Below are 15,730 nucleotides of genomic sequence, written 5' to 3' on the forward strand. Positions count from 1 at the left end.
ACGATACTATTATTATGGACTACAGGATAGATTTTTAGGAATTGACAGAAATTTGTAACCTTAGGAACCTTAAGAATATAGTAAATAACATCAGAACTTTGCAAAATTTTTACCTTAGATACTAAAAGTAAATTACTTAAACTAAAGGGTAATTGTTCGGAATTGAACGCTTGATCCATCTCTTCGTCATCCAAAATAAGTGGATTTATGATATTACTTTTTGCCAACACAATGGAGAGTGCTAGTCTGTTTAGTTGGCTGATTATATGGTTATTTCTTCTTACCAAATTTTCACAGAGCAATGTTTCCTCGTCTTTTAATATCCAATCCGTTTGATTTCCGCGAAGTGTATTGATTAGGTTGGTAATTTCGTTAATTCTATTTTGTAAATCGGAGTTAATTCTAATCTGCCTATTGTTGTTTTCTATTAGTATGCTTTCCTTTGTCAAGAGCAGTTCAAAATCTTCGTGGTCCGGGGTACCGGCTATAAATTTCAGGGCGGACCCCAGAAAATCTATTGACCTTGCAATTCTCTTAGGTATTTCCAAAGTGCGAATTATGTGTAGTATTTCCTCACCTTGCTGTTTCAAAATATTTTCGTTCACTACCTGATTTTTTGATTTTGATGTGAACCATCGGCTTTCGTAAGCTATCTGGCGATAATCTGTTAGGTTGGTGGCGTGCACGAGGTAAATGAATTCATTATAAATAGCCACATTTCCCCGAGGGATGGTGATAACTTGTGAGGAGGTGTAGTCAATTAAATTGGCTCTAGTGACGAAGACTAGGGCAAGCGGCAATCTGAAATTGATTTTATCGTAAATTACTTTTATGAATTTTCCTGCCTTCTATCTGTACTGTTGTACCTAAATCTCTTTCTACTATTTTTTCCACGAACACCTTCTCAAATTTATTTCCCAATCGCTTATTTCGTCGAAGAAACACCCTTTCACCAGGCTGATATGTTTTGGTTATTCTTTTCTCAATCAATCTATTCAATACTAAATTCTGGGCTCTTATTAATTTATCTCTAATTTCCCCAAATTTCTCCGCTGGGCAGTTCTGCAAAATTTCGATTGGTTTCGAATCTACAACCGAGTGAATTGTTCTGTTGTACTTGTAAGCAGCAAGCAAAATCAGATCTTTAACCTCGCTTATCTGCTGCTGTGCCTTCACGCATCTGGCTATTTCCAAAAGGGTTGAATGAAACTTTTCGACCTGTCCGTTGCTTTCGCTATGTAAGGTGGGTACGAAAAACTGTTCTATGGAGAAATGATCGCGTAGCATGTTTCTAATTAAATTTGAAGTAAACGCTCTTTCGTTATCTGTGACAATTGTTTTAGTGTTTTGGAACATACCTAATACCTCTAATAAAGCTTCTTTTATATCAATGGTACATCTTGAAATAACAGGTTTAACAATTGCAAACTTTGAAAACCTATCAACAGCAGTTAAGAATAGCTGCTTTCCAGTAATTAAAATGTCTAAGTGGAGAATTTCTCCTGGGTGCTCTGGGATTGGAGTTTTCCCAATTTCCGGATTTGGTGGTTTTCTTTGGTATTTATTTTCCAGACAGATCTTGCAATTTGATACAGCTGACCTGAGCATTTTCCTCATGTCGGGAAAGTAGTATTCTGATAGAATTTGCTTAAAATTCTCGGACAGAGATCGATGGGCACGGGCATGCTCCGTTGCTATTGCTTCCTGTTGATCGTTCGGATTCGTTAGATCGATTACAAATTTTTCTGTATGAATAAATTTAACCCCCGGGAATGCTTCGACAAGAGGTCCCTGGATCTCTGATAGTGTCGGAAGATCGCAACAAAGAGCGTTTGTAACGCTAGGGTTTACGAGTTTCTTAAGATTATGCAACAAATTTACTATTGTGTCGTAATTTATAGTATAACGAATTTTTTTCTGAAAAATTATTTTTGTACTTTGGTGATAATGATCCCCCTTCGTCAAAATGAATTGTCTTTTGAATTGGTTTACTGGATACTGGATAGTTTTAATTGTGTTTGAGAGCGATGACTCGCTATGTGCTGTAGCATCTGTATCAGTCATATTATTCAAAAACTGACGGGACAGAGCGTCTGCTACGACGTTGTCTCTGCCGGGTTTATAAACAAATTTAGGCGAAAATTATTCTATGAACGCACGCCATCGCTTCATTTTTGTATTAGGATTTTTGTTCGAAATAGCGAAAGTTAAAAGCTGGTGGTCTGTGAATATTACGATGTCTTTAATACCGTATAAGTAATGTCGAAGGTTTTTAAGGGCCCACACTATAGCCAAGAGCTCACGCTCGTTGGTTGCATAATTCTCCTCTGTTTTTGATAATGTTCTTGAAATCATTGTAATGGGCCGACCATTCTGGGAGAGGACCGCGCCTAAAGCGCTAGAGGAAGCGTCTGTTGTTAGTTCGAATGTTTTGTCATAATCCGGATAAAACAGCAAAACATCTTCCGATGCCAAAATGCTTTTTACCCTTTTAAATGCTTGAATGGCCTCGTCATCAAGGACTATTTTAGTGTGTTTGGACTTGTGGGATGACACATGGCCATTCTCCCCCCGAAGATACTTTGTTAATGGTTTGACGATAGACGCATAATCCCTTATAAACCTTCTATAATAACCTGACAGACCCAAGAAAGAGCGTAATGCTCGAAGTGTTTCCGGCTTCCTATAGTCGATTATGTCCTTGACCTTATTTGGACATGTTTTTATCCCCCTTCGAGAGACAATAAAGCCAAGAAACTCAACCTTATCTTTAAAGAATTTAGTCTTTTCTGCTGAAACTCGCATACCGGCCCTTTCCAACTTCCCCAGTACCTTATCGACATGTTGAATATGAGACTTTTCGTCCCTTGAAAAGATGATTATATCATCCATATAAACTTGGCAACTTTGGCCAATGTCGTCTCTCAAGACGTCATCAATAGCCCGTTGAAAGATACTGGGCGCATTTTTTAACCCGAATGGCAATCTATTAAATTCGTATTTGCCATTGTTAATGCTGAAGGCTGTTTTTTCGCGGTCCTTCTCCTCAAGGATTATCTGGTGGAATCCAGACTTTAGGTCTAAAGTATATTAGTAAAAAATCTGGAACTGCCCAGGTTTGCCAATATGGTAGAAATATCTGGTATAGGATATTTATCCGCAATCGTTTTTTCGTTTAATTTTCGAAAGTCGATTACCATGCGGAGCTTTTGTTTACCATATTCATCCAGGCCTTTTTTATTCACTACATGGACCGGAGAGTTATACGCCGAATTAGATTTTCGGATAATTCCTTCTTTCAACAGTATTTCTATTTCCTTATTAATGAATCCTGCCGCCGAAACCGGGTATGGATAAGATCGGGTGTAAATTGGTTCCGAGGAAGTGGTACGAATTTTAGCTTTGACCTTAGTATTAAATGGCAAAGCGCGGTTAGGTTCGGCAAAGGCCTTAAAATTCTTTTTAATCATAGAGTCAAACTCGTTTTTCACAAGAGCTGGGACCGAGTCCTTGTCCAAATATATGGAGTTAACTTGCTCACATTTGACGTTATTTAATTTTTCCTTACCACCCTCGTAATATAAGTATCCGGATGTCGTATCAATTTTAGATTCTATCTCCTTAAGGAAATCGTATCCCACTATACCATCGAAGCCCTTTATATTAGGAAGAATGAAGAAAGTTGAGACTTTCCCCAAAACGAAAACCTTACATTTTTTTTCTATGAGATTACATCCGTTTATAGTTTTGACCGTAAACTGTCTCTCCACAGGGATAATTCCCTTTAGGAAGCTCAAATTTTTGATATAGTTTTTTGAAGTTCCTGTATCAATCAGTAACCTAAGCTCCTGCCCCTCCGACGCCTTCTTGGTAATGTAAGGTAGGAGCGACCTTATACTAAAAAATTAACCTCGTCTTCCATCGCGAAATTGGAAGCGATCTCGACATCCGAATCACTGTCACGGTCCACAGTAATTTTCTTTTGTGGATCCACCTCTGGGGTTGTCTCCAAATGGTTGGTCCGTTGCACTTTCGGCTTCCGTGAATTTACTGAATCTCCCCTTCTGTGCTCCCGTTTATTCACGTATTGATTAGCATCCCTTTTGGGGTGCCCTCCCACGGCATTTCCCTTTCTATAACTCTGGTTGGACTGTTTTGTACGTCGGAATGCGGAGGATCCGCGGTCTACATCCATTGGAGTAGGGGTGTCCTTGAGCATTTGGGGATTGCCAGGATAGTTATTGTGGTATTTTGGGCTAGTGGTAGTTGCTACGTTGTTAACCGCAAATGTTCTGGCGAAATCATAACGCATGCGGTTGTTCGCTAACTCCTGGGCAGTAGCCAGTGCAGAAGGCAAATCTTTAGGATTGGCAGAAAATAGAATGTCGCATAACGGCCGCTTTAGGCCAGAAATAAAAACTCTTAATGCGTTTTCTCTAGCTCTATCATTGAGCGCGGCGGCAAGCTGCGTATTGTTTGAATGAGTCATTATATTTTTATTTGTTATGAGTGTTAATTGCTTGTCTACCGTATCATAATATTGGCAGATTGACAAACTGCCCTGCCTCAGAACGCTGAGCTCTGTTTCCAAAACATGTAGCGGTCTTTTGTCCGCGTATGCTTTGTCCAATCTAGCTATTATAGCTTTAAAATTTAAAACAGTTGAGAAGGAAGCGAGCGTTGCATTTGCGGGGCCTACTATCTTGTTTCTAAATATCCCCATGGCAACATAATATTGCTCTGAACCCTCTTTGTAGTAGCCAATGGCGAATTCTGCTGCGGAACGCCAGGCCGGATAAGAAGCAGTATCCCCCTTAAATTCTTGTATAGATTTTATTAAATCCATATTTGTGTTGCCCCCGACCACAGTTGGATTTATTTCCACGGGAATGTAACTCTCCGCGGATGGCGGCTCTAAGCGCCGAAGAGTTTGCATCACTTCATCCAACTGGGCTTTTAATTCTTTTTTATTTTGCTCATTTTGTTGTCTTAAAATTTCTATTACCTGTTCCCTAGTTACACTCATGTTAATTTTGTTTTGCTTTTTTTTTTTAAAAAAGGGTAAGAAAGAGCCGAAGGTATTTCGCTTTACAAAAACTTTATATAACTTTTCTTTAATTGCACTGGATCAAAACCGACCAATTACTTACAGTATTATTATTTCACGTATTGCAATCATTTCTGCCGTGCAGGTTTCCTTCGTTTCCACAAATAGTTGATTGTATCCTTCGTTGTTAGATTCAGTTGTTCTGCCAGTTGGGTTCAGTTGTCCTGCTAGTTGGGCTCGGTTATTCTGCCAGTTGGGTTCTGTTGTCCTGCTAGTTGGGCTCGGTTGTTCTGCTAGTTGGGTTCAGTTATTCTGCTAGTTGGGTTCAGTTGTCCTGCTAGTTGGGCGCCACTTTTCTATTTTTTGCCGTTCTTTATTAAACTCTTATCTCAACTAAAAACTATATTCTTACAATCTACCCTAAATCCCTACTTGCGGTGTAGCTATTGAGTTTGTGTTGGTGTAGTTGCGCCGGCAGCTTTGTTTGTATGTTGGTACGAATGCATTCTCAGCTGCATTCCTCAAGCTGCCAAAAGTCACGTACGTAAATTGATGATCAGCTTGACCGCTGTAAGATTTGTTTATTTGCAAAATCCAAAAGACGGGCAGGCGTAGGAGTAAGCTGTGCGATCTAATTACGAACAGCCAGTAGCGTGGGAGTGATTCAAGGGAATCATCAAATCTCTGTTTTAGCTTTGCAAGTGTGCAATGCGCTAACTTATATATACCCACTTTATATCCTAGCATATATACATACATACATATATACCTACTTGCCTTCTAAACTTCCTACAAATAATTGTATTCATATGTTACTACATCCATGCACGTTCATACATTCAAGCATACATATACATATGCGCGAGCACAGCGCTCCCTTCTTGCTTCCGAGTACTTTTGCCTTTCACCAGTTGACATTCCTAATATTGTACTTACAAAAACACAATACTTTGATAGACGCAAAAGCAACAGCAAGCGCAACGCGATGGCCGCTTTGCCACCACACATTCTAAAATGTTTTAGAACACAACAAAAACACATACCTCTCATGCGCATGTCGCCCGAAGCTAAAATCTAAGCCTAGCGACTACAAAAACAAAATACATTCGTAGACGCAGTCGCAGCGTCCATGATTCTATCAGCGACGGCGCTGAACAATTTAGAACAAAAACAAATAGTTCATTCATAAGTTCGTGCTCATATTTCAATTTCATTCATAAAACGAGCCGCCCATATGCCAATTTTCGCGACCATTCGAAAATAGTCAATATTGGAATATTTCGCGTGGAATTATCTGCCAATATTTGATAAATCTTAAATTTTTGTCATGTCGAGTGGCCGCGGCTCCGTATGTATGTATGCACCCTTATATGTATGTAAATATGTCTTCTAACTGTGCGACAGTCGCGAGTTAATGCGACTTCCAGCGAATCACACAATGCTGTCCGCAAAGCCGCATATATGTACCTTATGATCAGAAAGTACCGGGAATGTTTAAATTAAACAAAACAGAGTTAAATTTAAGGCAAATTTATATTATCTCCTTCAAAATATGACCCGTCTGAATCAACACACATGCGCCAACGTTTAACCCAGTCCTCCAAACACCCCCGGCAGGCCGATTTGTATTCTCTTTGATCAGTGCTATGGCGCGTTATCATCATGCAAAATCTGAGAATTGTTTGCTCACATTTCCGGCGGTTTGCAACACACAGCATCTCTCTAAGGTTTCAAAACGGATAAATAATATTCTCTATTGACTGTCTGGCCCGATGGAAGGTACTCATGGTGGACTAAGCCTTGGCAATCGAAGGAAACAGTCAACATCACCTTCCCGGTTCTTTTTGCTCATAGGGTATACATATCCCATCTTTTCACTGACGGACAAGAAGACGGTCGCAGTTGTTGTTTTTTATATGCATACATTTTGCGTTCGTTGAAGGTTTGTATATATTTGTATACATATGCGTGTATGCGCGTTTGGCTTTCTGGATGCGTCCATGGATATTAGAATATTTTCTCATCAATATGTGTATGTAAGTAGTTCAGATTTGACTGAAGAGATTAAATATACGAATGCATATTCAAATGATTGCCTTTATGGCTGTTTTACATATAAATCAATTCAAAAGAAGTATGAATAATGTTATATAGAAAATAAATTTCTAAATAACAGGTATTAGAAAAACCTGAATACACTATTTTAAATCAATTCTAATTAAACCAAATATAAAAAATGAAATAAAAATATTGAACAAAAAACTGTGTACAGGACTTGAACCTGAGTCAAACATGAGACTATGTAACGCATACACAACATGTCTTTCACGATTGCGCTAATCTACAATCACTAATGAAATTTTCTAAATCACTCATTTATTCGATTCGCAGTTTTATATGCACATATTCTGCGTTAGTTGAAAGTTTGTATGCGTAATTACATGCATATGTATGTGTGTTTGCGCGTTTGGCTTTCTGGACGGATATTAGCAGAGAATGTTAATGCAATGAGAAGGTGCAAATGTTACTGTGAGCTTTTTTTAGTACAATTGAGATTTGAAAGATTTGAAGTAAGGGAATTTAGCACACCGAGTTTATAGACACCTCACTGACTTTTGCCCACACAAAAATTAGAAACACCACACATCTTTCACCTCAACACACAACACATTTCTCACCTCGACATTCAACCAATTAAATTTTTACTATTTTCGTATTTTTGAAATAATAAGCGAATACGTAAAATTTATTACATAATTTTTTTTTCAATTACATTAAAAAAAAACGATTTAAAAAAAAAAAATTTATAAAAAAAGTTTGCGCCGGGAATTGAACTCGAGTCTAACATGTGGCGAGGAAAAATCGGCGGTGCGTTTATTTCTTCGACTGTTTATTTTTTTACCATTTTGTTACTTTTGAAATGATAAGCGGATACATAAAATTTATTACAAATTTTTTTACGATTACATTAAAAAAAAAAAAATTTAAAAACGAAAAAACAAAAAAAATTTGCACCGAGAATTGATGGCGAGTCACGTGGGGAGGATAAATACGCAGAGCGTTTATTTCTGCGCCTGCGTTGTGAACAAAAGGTTTTGTGCATGCGCGCGACGCGAATAAATTTTAATAAAGTTCTGAAAGTAATTCATGAAGTTTTTCATTACACACATATGTACATAAATGAACGTATACTTTATATGTAAATAAATGATGGTATATGATAATATACATAAGTACATAATATGTATGTTCATGTGAATAGGAGGTATTTGCATTCAGAAAAAAAGAACGGTTTAAGATAAATCAACACTTATTTTATATTGTATGTCAATTTATAGTTTATGTATTCGACAGCATTTACATACATATGTATGTATGTACATTTGTATATGAAAAACAATAATGCACAAGCGCAAGAACATCATATCACATATTCAAGTATGCCCAAATAACCTTGACTTATGTATGTATGTGCCTTCTGAACTTCCTACAAAATAATTGTATTCATATGTTACTACATCCATGCACGTTCATACACTCATGCATATATGCGCGAGCACAGCGCTCCCTTCTTGCTTCCGTGTACTTTTGTCTTTCCCCAGTCGATATTCCTAATATTGTACTTACAAAAACACAATACTTTGATAGACGCAAAAGCAACAGCAAGCGCAACACGATGGCCGCTTTGCCACCACACATTCTAAAATGTTCTAGAACACAACAAAAACACATATCTCACATGCGCATGTCGCCCGAAGCTAAAATCTAAGCCTAGCGACTACAAAAACAAAATACATTCGTAGACGCAGTCGCAGCGGCCATGATTCTATCAGCGACGGCGCTGAACAATTTAGAACAAAAACAAAAAGTTCATTCATAAGTTAGAGCTCATATTTCAATTTCATTCAAAAAACGAGCCGCCCATATGCCAATATTCGCGACCATTCGAAAATAGTCAATATTGGAATATTTCGCGTGGAATTATCTGCCAATATTTGATAAATCTTAAATTTTTGTCATGTCGAGTGGCCGCGGCTCCGTATGTATGTATGCACCCTTATATGTATGTAAATATGTATTCTAACTGTTCGACAGTCGCGAGTTAATGCGACTTCCAGCGAATCACACATTGCTGTCCGCAAAGCCGCATATATGTACCTTATGATCAGAAAGTACCGGGAATGTTTAAATTAAACAAAACAGAGTTAAATTTAAGGCAAATTTATATTATCTCCTTCAAAATTTGACCCGTCTGAAGCAACACACATGTGCCAACGTTTAACCCAGTCCTACAAACACCCCCGGCAGGCCGATTTGTATTCTCTTTGATCAGTGCGATGGCGCGTTATCATCATGCAAAATCTGAGAATTGTTTGCTCACATTTCCGGGGGTTTCCAACACACAGCATCTCTCTAAGGTTTTAAAACGGATAAATAATATTCTCTATTGACTGTCTGGCCCGATGGAAGGTACTCATGGTGGACTATGCCTTGGCAATCGAAGGAAACAGTCAACATCACCTTCCCGGTTCTTTTTGCTCATAGGGTATACATATCCCATGTGTCAAGTGTGCGCAGAAGCTTGTGTTCTGGGTTTGTTAGAATGGTGGTAGTTTGTACATATATTTATACACATATGTGAGTATGCGCGTTAGGCTTCCTGGATGGATATTAGAATATTTTCTCATCAATATGTGTATGTAAGTAGTTCAGATTTGACTGAAGAAATTAAATATAGGAATGCATATTCATATGATTGCCTTTATGGCTGTTTTACATATAAATTATAGGACTATGAATAAGTTCGTGCGGTTTTTTTTTCGAAATTTGAAACTTTATTGACGTAAAATGGTTACAAATTTAATATTCAAAATATTGTCCATCGCTTACTACTACTTTTTCCCATCTTTCTGGCAATTCACGGATTCCCTTTGTGAAAAATTCGGTCGGTTTTGCCGCAATCCACGAATCGATCCATTTTTTGACTTCATCGTAATTACGGAAGTGCTGGTCAGCCAGGCCATGTTGCATCGATCGGAAGAGATAGTAATCGGATGGCGCAAGGTCTGGACTATACGGCGGGTGGGGTAGGACATCCCATTTGAGCGTTTCTAAGTATGTTTTGACCACTTGTGCAACATGTGGCCGAGCATTGTCATGTTGCAAAATAACTTTGTCGTGTCTATCGGCGTATTGCGGCCGTTTTTCTCGCAGTGCTCGGCTCAAACGCATCAATTGTCGTCGGTAGACATCCCCCGTAATCGTTTCATTCGGTTTCAGTAGCTCATAATACACAACACCCAGCTGGTCCCACCAGATACACAGCATAACCTTCAGGCCATGAATATTCTGCGCCGACGTCGATGTTGAAGCATGGCCAGGGTATCCATACGTTGCCCGACGTTTTGGATTGTCGTAATGGACCCACTTTTCATCGCCAGTCACAATTCGATGCAAAAAACCCTTTCTTTTGTGCCGTTGAAGCAGTTGTTCGCATGCCATAAAACGGCGTTCAACGTCTCTTGGCTTCAATTCATACGGCACCCAATGGCCTACCTTTCGGATCATTCCCATGGCTTTTAAACGTTTGGAAATGGTTGATTGATCAACTCCCAAAGTTTTTGCAACCTCTTCTTGCGTTTGAGCCGGATCTTGATCGAGCAATTCCTCCAATTCGGTATCCATGAACTTTGGCGGCGCACCCTCGCGTTCTTCGTCTTCCAAGCCAAAATCACCACTTTTAAAGCGTGCAAACCACTTCTGGCACGTTCGCTCAGATAGAGCATGCTCACCATAAACTTCCACCAAGATACGATGACTTTCGGCTGCTTTTTTCTTCATATTAAAGTAATGAAGAAGAATTCCCCGCAAAAACACATTATTTGGCACGAAATTCGACATTTTCAAGTGTGGTAAAAATATTGTTGTTTACGCTTCAAATAAAAAACTTATACTGACGTTTGTGCCTTACGACAGTAGCTCTCCAATGAATGTTTGGAAATGTGGATCGATGGAATAATAATCAAGTTACGCCATCTGTTGTAAAACCGAAACGAACTTATTCATAGTCCTATTAATTCAAAAGAAGTATGAGTAATGTTATATAGAAAATAAATTTCTAAGTAATCAATAATCAATAAATCAATTTTAATAAGAATACAAAATATTAAAATACAAAAAACTAAATAAAAATATCGAACAAAGAAAAGTGGGTACAGGATTTGAACCTGAGTCAAACATGAGACTATGTACGGCATAAACAACATGTCTTTCACGATTGCGCTAATTTACAATCACTAATGAAATTTTCTAAATCACTCATTTATTCGATTCGCAGTTTTATATGCACATATTCTGCGTTAGTTGAAAGTTTGTATGCGTAATTATATGCATATGTATGTGTGTTTGCGCGTTTGGCTTTCTGGACGGATATTAGAATGATATTTTCTCATCAATATAATTTGGATTTGATGAAATAGATTATAGATATATGTACATATTTTCTGTTTTGATTGATTTATATAAAAATCAGGTCATATCCAGTATGAACTATTTTATACCGAAAAGAAATTTCCATTTATAAAATACAAAAAAAAACAGTATTTTAAAGAAATTTTAATTAAAATAAACTCAAAAATTTTACCAAACTTTCCTGGTTTGAATTGTAAAAAAAAAATGTGCAAGAAAAAAAGTATGACTTCAGGACTTGAACCTGAATTAAATACGTGCCAAAAAACAAAACGAATAATTCCGCCGACTTTAGCTTCTGCACCACAAATTAACTGCCGCGCGGCCTTCTTAATCGCAAATTTATTCGCTTCGATTTCCTTAGTAGTGTGCCGAAAAATCTTATGAACTTCCTCAGTAGTTTGGTAAACGCAGAAAATATCTGAATTCCTGTCCTAGCGTGGTAAGTAAATATAGAAACCCTCCACTCGCGTGGTATATATCTACAATTCCCACCTCGTGAGGAAAGTTGAATTTGAAATTACCTTAGTTTGAATCTACAAATTAGAACTCGAAAAAAGCTCATTTAACATTTGCTCCTTCTCATTGCATTAACATTCTCTGATATTAGAATGATATTTTCTCATCAATATAATTTGGATTTGATGAAATAGATTATAGATATATGTACATATTTTCTGTTTTGATTGATTTATATAAAAATCAGGTCATATCCAGTATGAACTATTTTATACCGAAGAGAAATTTCCATTTATGAAATACAAAAAAAACAGTATTCTAAAGAAATTTTAATTAAAATAAACTCAAAAATTTTACCAAACTTTCCTGGTTTGAATTGTAAAAAAAAATGTGCAAGAAAAAAAATATAACTTCAGGACTTGAACCTGAATTAAATACGTGCCCAAAAACAAAACGAATAATTCCGCCGACTTTAGCTTCTGCACCACAAATTAAGTGCCGCGCGGCCTTCTTAATCGCAAATTTATTCGCTTCGATTTCCTTAGTAGTGTGCCGAAAAATCTTATGAACTTCCTCAGTAGTTTGGTAAACGCAGAAAATATCTGAATTCCTGTCCTAGCGTGGTAAGTAAATATAGAAACCCTCCACTCGCGTGGTAAATATCTGCAATTCCCCACTCGTGAGCAAAGTTGAATTTGAAATTACCTTAGTTTGAATCTACAAATTAGTACTCGAAAAAAGCTCATTTAACATTTGCACCTTCTCACTAGTCAGTGACACTAGTGACAGAGAATGTTAATGCAATGAGAAGGTGCAAATGTTACTGTGAGCTTTTTTTAGTACAATTGAGATTTGAAAGATTTGTAATAAGGAAATTTAGCACACCGAGTTTATAGACACCTCACTGACTTTTGCCCACACAAAAATTAGAAACACCACACATCTTTCACCTCAACACACAACACATTTCTCACCTCGACGTTAAACCAATTAAATTTTTACTATTTTCGTATTTTTGAATAATAAGCGAATACGTAAAATTTATTACACAAATTTTTTTTTTTCAATTACATTAAAAAAAAACTAATTAAAAAAAAAATTATAAAAAAAAGTGGGCGCCGGGAATTGATATCGAGTTTAACATGTGGCGAGGAAAAATAGGCGGTGCGTTTATTTCTTCGACTGTTTATTTTTTTACCATTTTGTTACTTTTGAAATGAGAAGCGGATACATAAAATTTATTACAAATTTTTTTACGATTACATTAAAAAAAAAAATTTAAAAACGAAAAAACAAAAAAAATTTGCGCCGAGAATTGATGCCGAGTCACATGGGGAAGATAAATACGCAGTGCGTTTATTTCTGCGCCTGCGTTGTGAACCAAGGTTTTGTGCATGCGCGCGACGCGAATTAATTTTAATAAAGTTCTGAAAGTAGTTCATGAAGTTTCTCATTACATACATTCAAAAATGGGAGCGTGTAATTATTCTGTATTACAAAATTCTGGGTGACAAAATTCTGTAAATTGCAAAAAATTCTGCTTTTTAAAATTCTGCTTTTTTAAAATTCTGCTTTTTAAAATTCTCCTTTCTAAAATTCTGCTTTTTCAAAATTCTACATGTTTAATGCGAAAAATTCTGCTTTATTCAAGTTTTGTGATTTTCGTCATACAAGAAGTAACAAAATAAACATTTATTCCATAAATATATGTACATATGTATATGTTTAAGCGATAACAATATTTTAGTTTAGCCAATTACAATATTTTTTGGAATTCTTTTTAAATATGTAGTGTGACTTAATTCATTTTTTCTTTTCTTAATAATTCTACGCAGCTGTTCGTTTTTTTTAGAAGAGTTCTACGCAAAAATACTGTGGATTGCGTAGCCGGAGTTGGACTGATGAGGGTTATTTTTTTGAAGCGCGGCCGAAGGCCGCCCACGCGAAAAGAAGTTCTACGCAAAAATACGGTGGATTGCGTAGCCGGAGTTGGACTGATGAGGGTTATTTTTTTTGGAGCGCGGCCGAAGGCCGCCCACGCGAAAAGAAGTTCTACGCAAAAATACTGTGGATTCTATCGAAACTGAAGAAAAAATTATTATTATTATTATTATTATAATTTTCTATTTAATATCTCGAATAATAATAAAAAAAATAATACTAATAAATTAAATAAGTACATTACCTCTTTAACATTGTTAACCTTATATTTTAATACAGAATTTTGAAAGCAGAATTTTAGAAAGCAGAATTTAAAAAAAACAGAATTTTAAAAATGCAGGATTTTTAAAAGCAGAATTTTAAAAAGCAGAATTTTGTTTTTAGAATTTTGTACATACAGAATTTCGACACCAGCCCTTCAAAAATGAACGTATACTCTATATGTACATAAATGATGGTATATGACAATATACATAATATGTATGTACATACATGTCAATTGGAGGTATTTGCATTCAGAAAATAAAACGGTTTAAGATAAATCAACACTTATTTTATATTGTATGTCAATTTATAGTTTATGTATTCGACAGCATTTACATACATATGTATGTATGTACATTTGTATATGAAAAACAATAATGCACAAGCGTGAGAACATCATCTTCCTTTCATACATATGTACATATGCAAGTATGCCTAATAACCTTGACTTATGTACATATGTACACATGTCACAGCACATCAAATTCTTACAAGAAATCAAATACACATACGCACTAGTGAACGAGTTTCTTTCTAACAAGTGCAAAAACAATTCTGCTCTATGTATGTATATATACCCACTTTATGTCCTAGCATATATACATACATACATATATACCTACTTGCCTTCTAAACTTCCTACAAATAATTGTATTCATATGTTACTACATCCATGCACGTTCATACATTCAAGCACACATATATATGTATATATGTATATGTGCGAGCACAGCGCTCCCTTCTTGATTCCGTGTACTTTTGTCTTTCACCAGTTGACATTCCTAATATTGTACTTACAAAAACACAATACTTTGATAGACGCAAAAGCAACAGCAAGCGCAACGCGATGGCCGCTTTGCCACCACACATTCTAAAATGTTTTAGAACACAACAAAAACACATACCTCACATGCGCATGTCGCCCGAAGCTAAAATCTAAGCCTAGCGACTACAAAAACAAAATACATTCGTAGACGCAGTCGCAGCGTCCATGATTCTATCAGCGACGGCGCTGAACAATTTAGAACAAAAACAAATAGTTCATTCATAAGTTCGTGCTCATATTTCAATTTCATTCATAAAACGAGCCGCCCATATGCCAATTTTCGCGACCATTCGAAAATAGTCAATATTGGAATATTCCGCGTGGAATTATTTGCCAATATTTGATAAATCTTAAATTTTTGTCATGTCGAGTGGCCGCGGCTCCGTATGTATGTATGCACCCTTATATGTATGTAAATATGTCTTCTAACTGTGCGACAGTCGCGAGTTAATGCGACTTCCAGCGAATCACACAATGCTGTCCGCAAAGCCGCATATATGTACCTTATGATCAGAAAGTACCGGGAATGTTTGAATTAAACAAAACAGAGTTAAATTTATGGCAAATTTATATTATCTCCTTCAAAATATGACCCGTCTGAAGCAACACACATGTGCCAACGTTTAACCCAGTCCTCCAAACACCCCCGGCAGGCCGATTTGTATTCTCTTTGATCAGTGCTATGGCGCGTTATCATCATGCAAAATCTGAGAATTGTTTGCTCA

The sequence above is a fragment of the Anastrepha ludens genome, chromosome X (assembly GCF_028408465.1).
Source record: "Anastrepha ludens isolate Willacy chromosome X, idAnaLude1.1, whole genome shotgun sequence".
NCBI classification, from domain to species: Eukaryota; Metazoa; Arthropoda; class Insecta; order Diptera; family Tephritidae; genus Anastrepha; species Anastrepha ludens.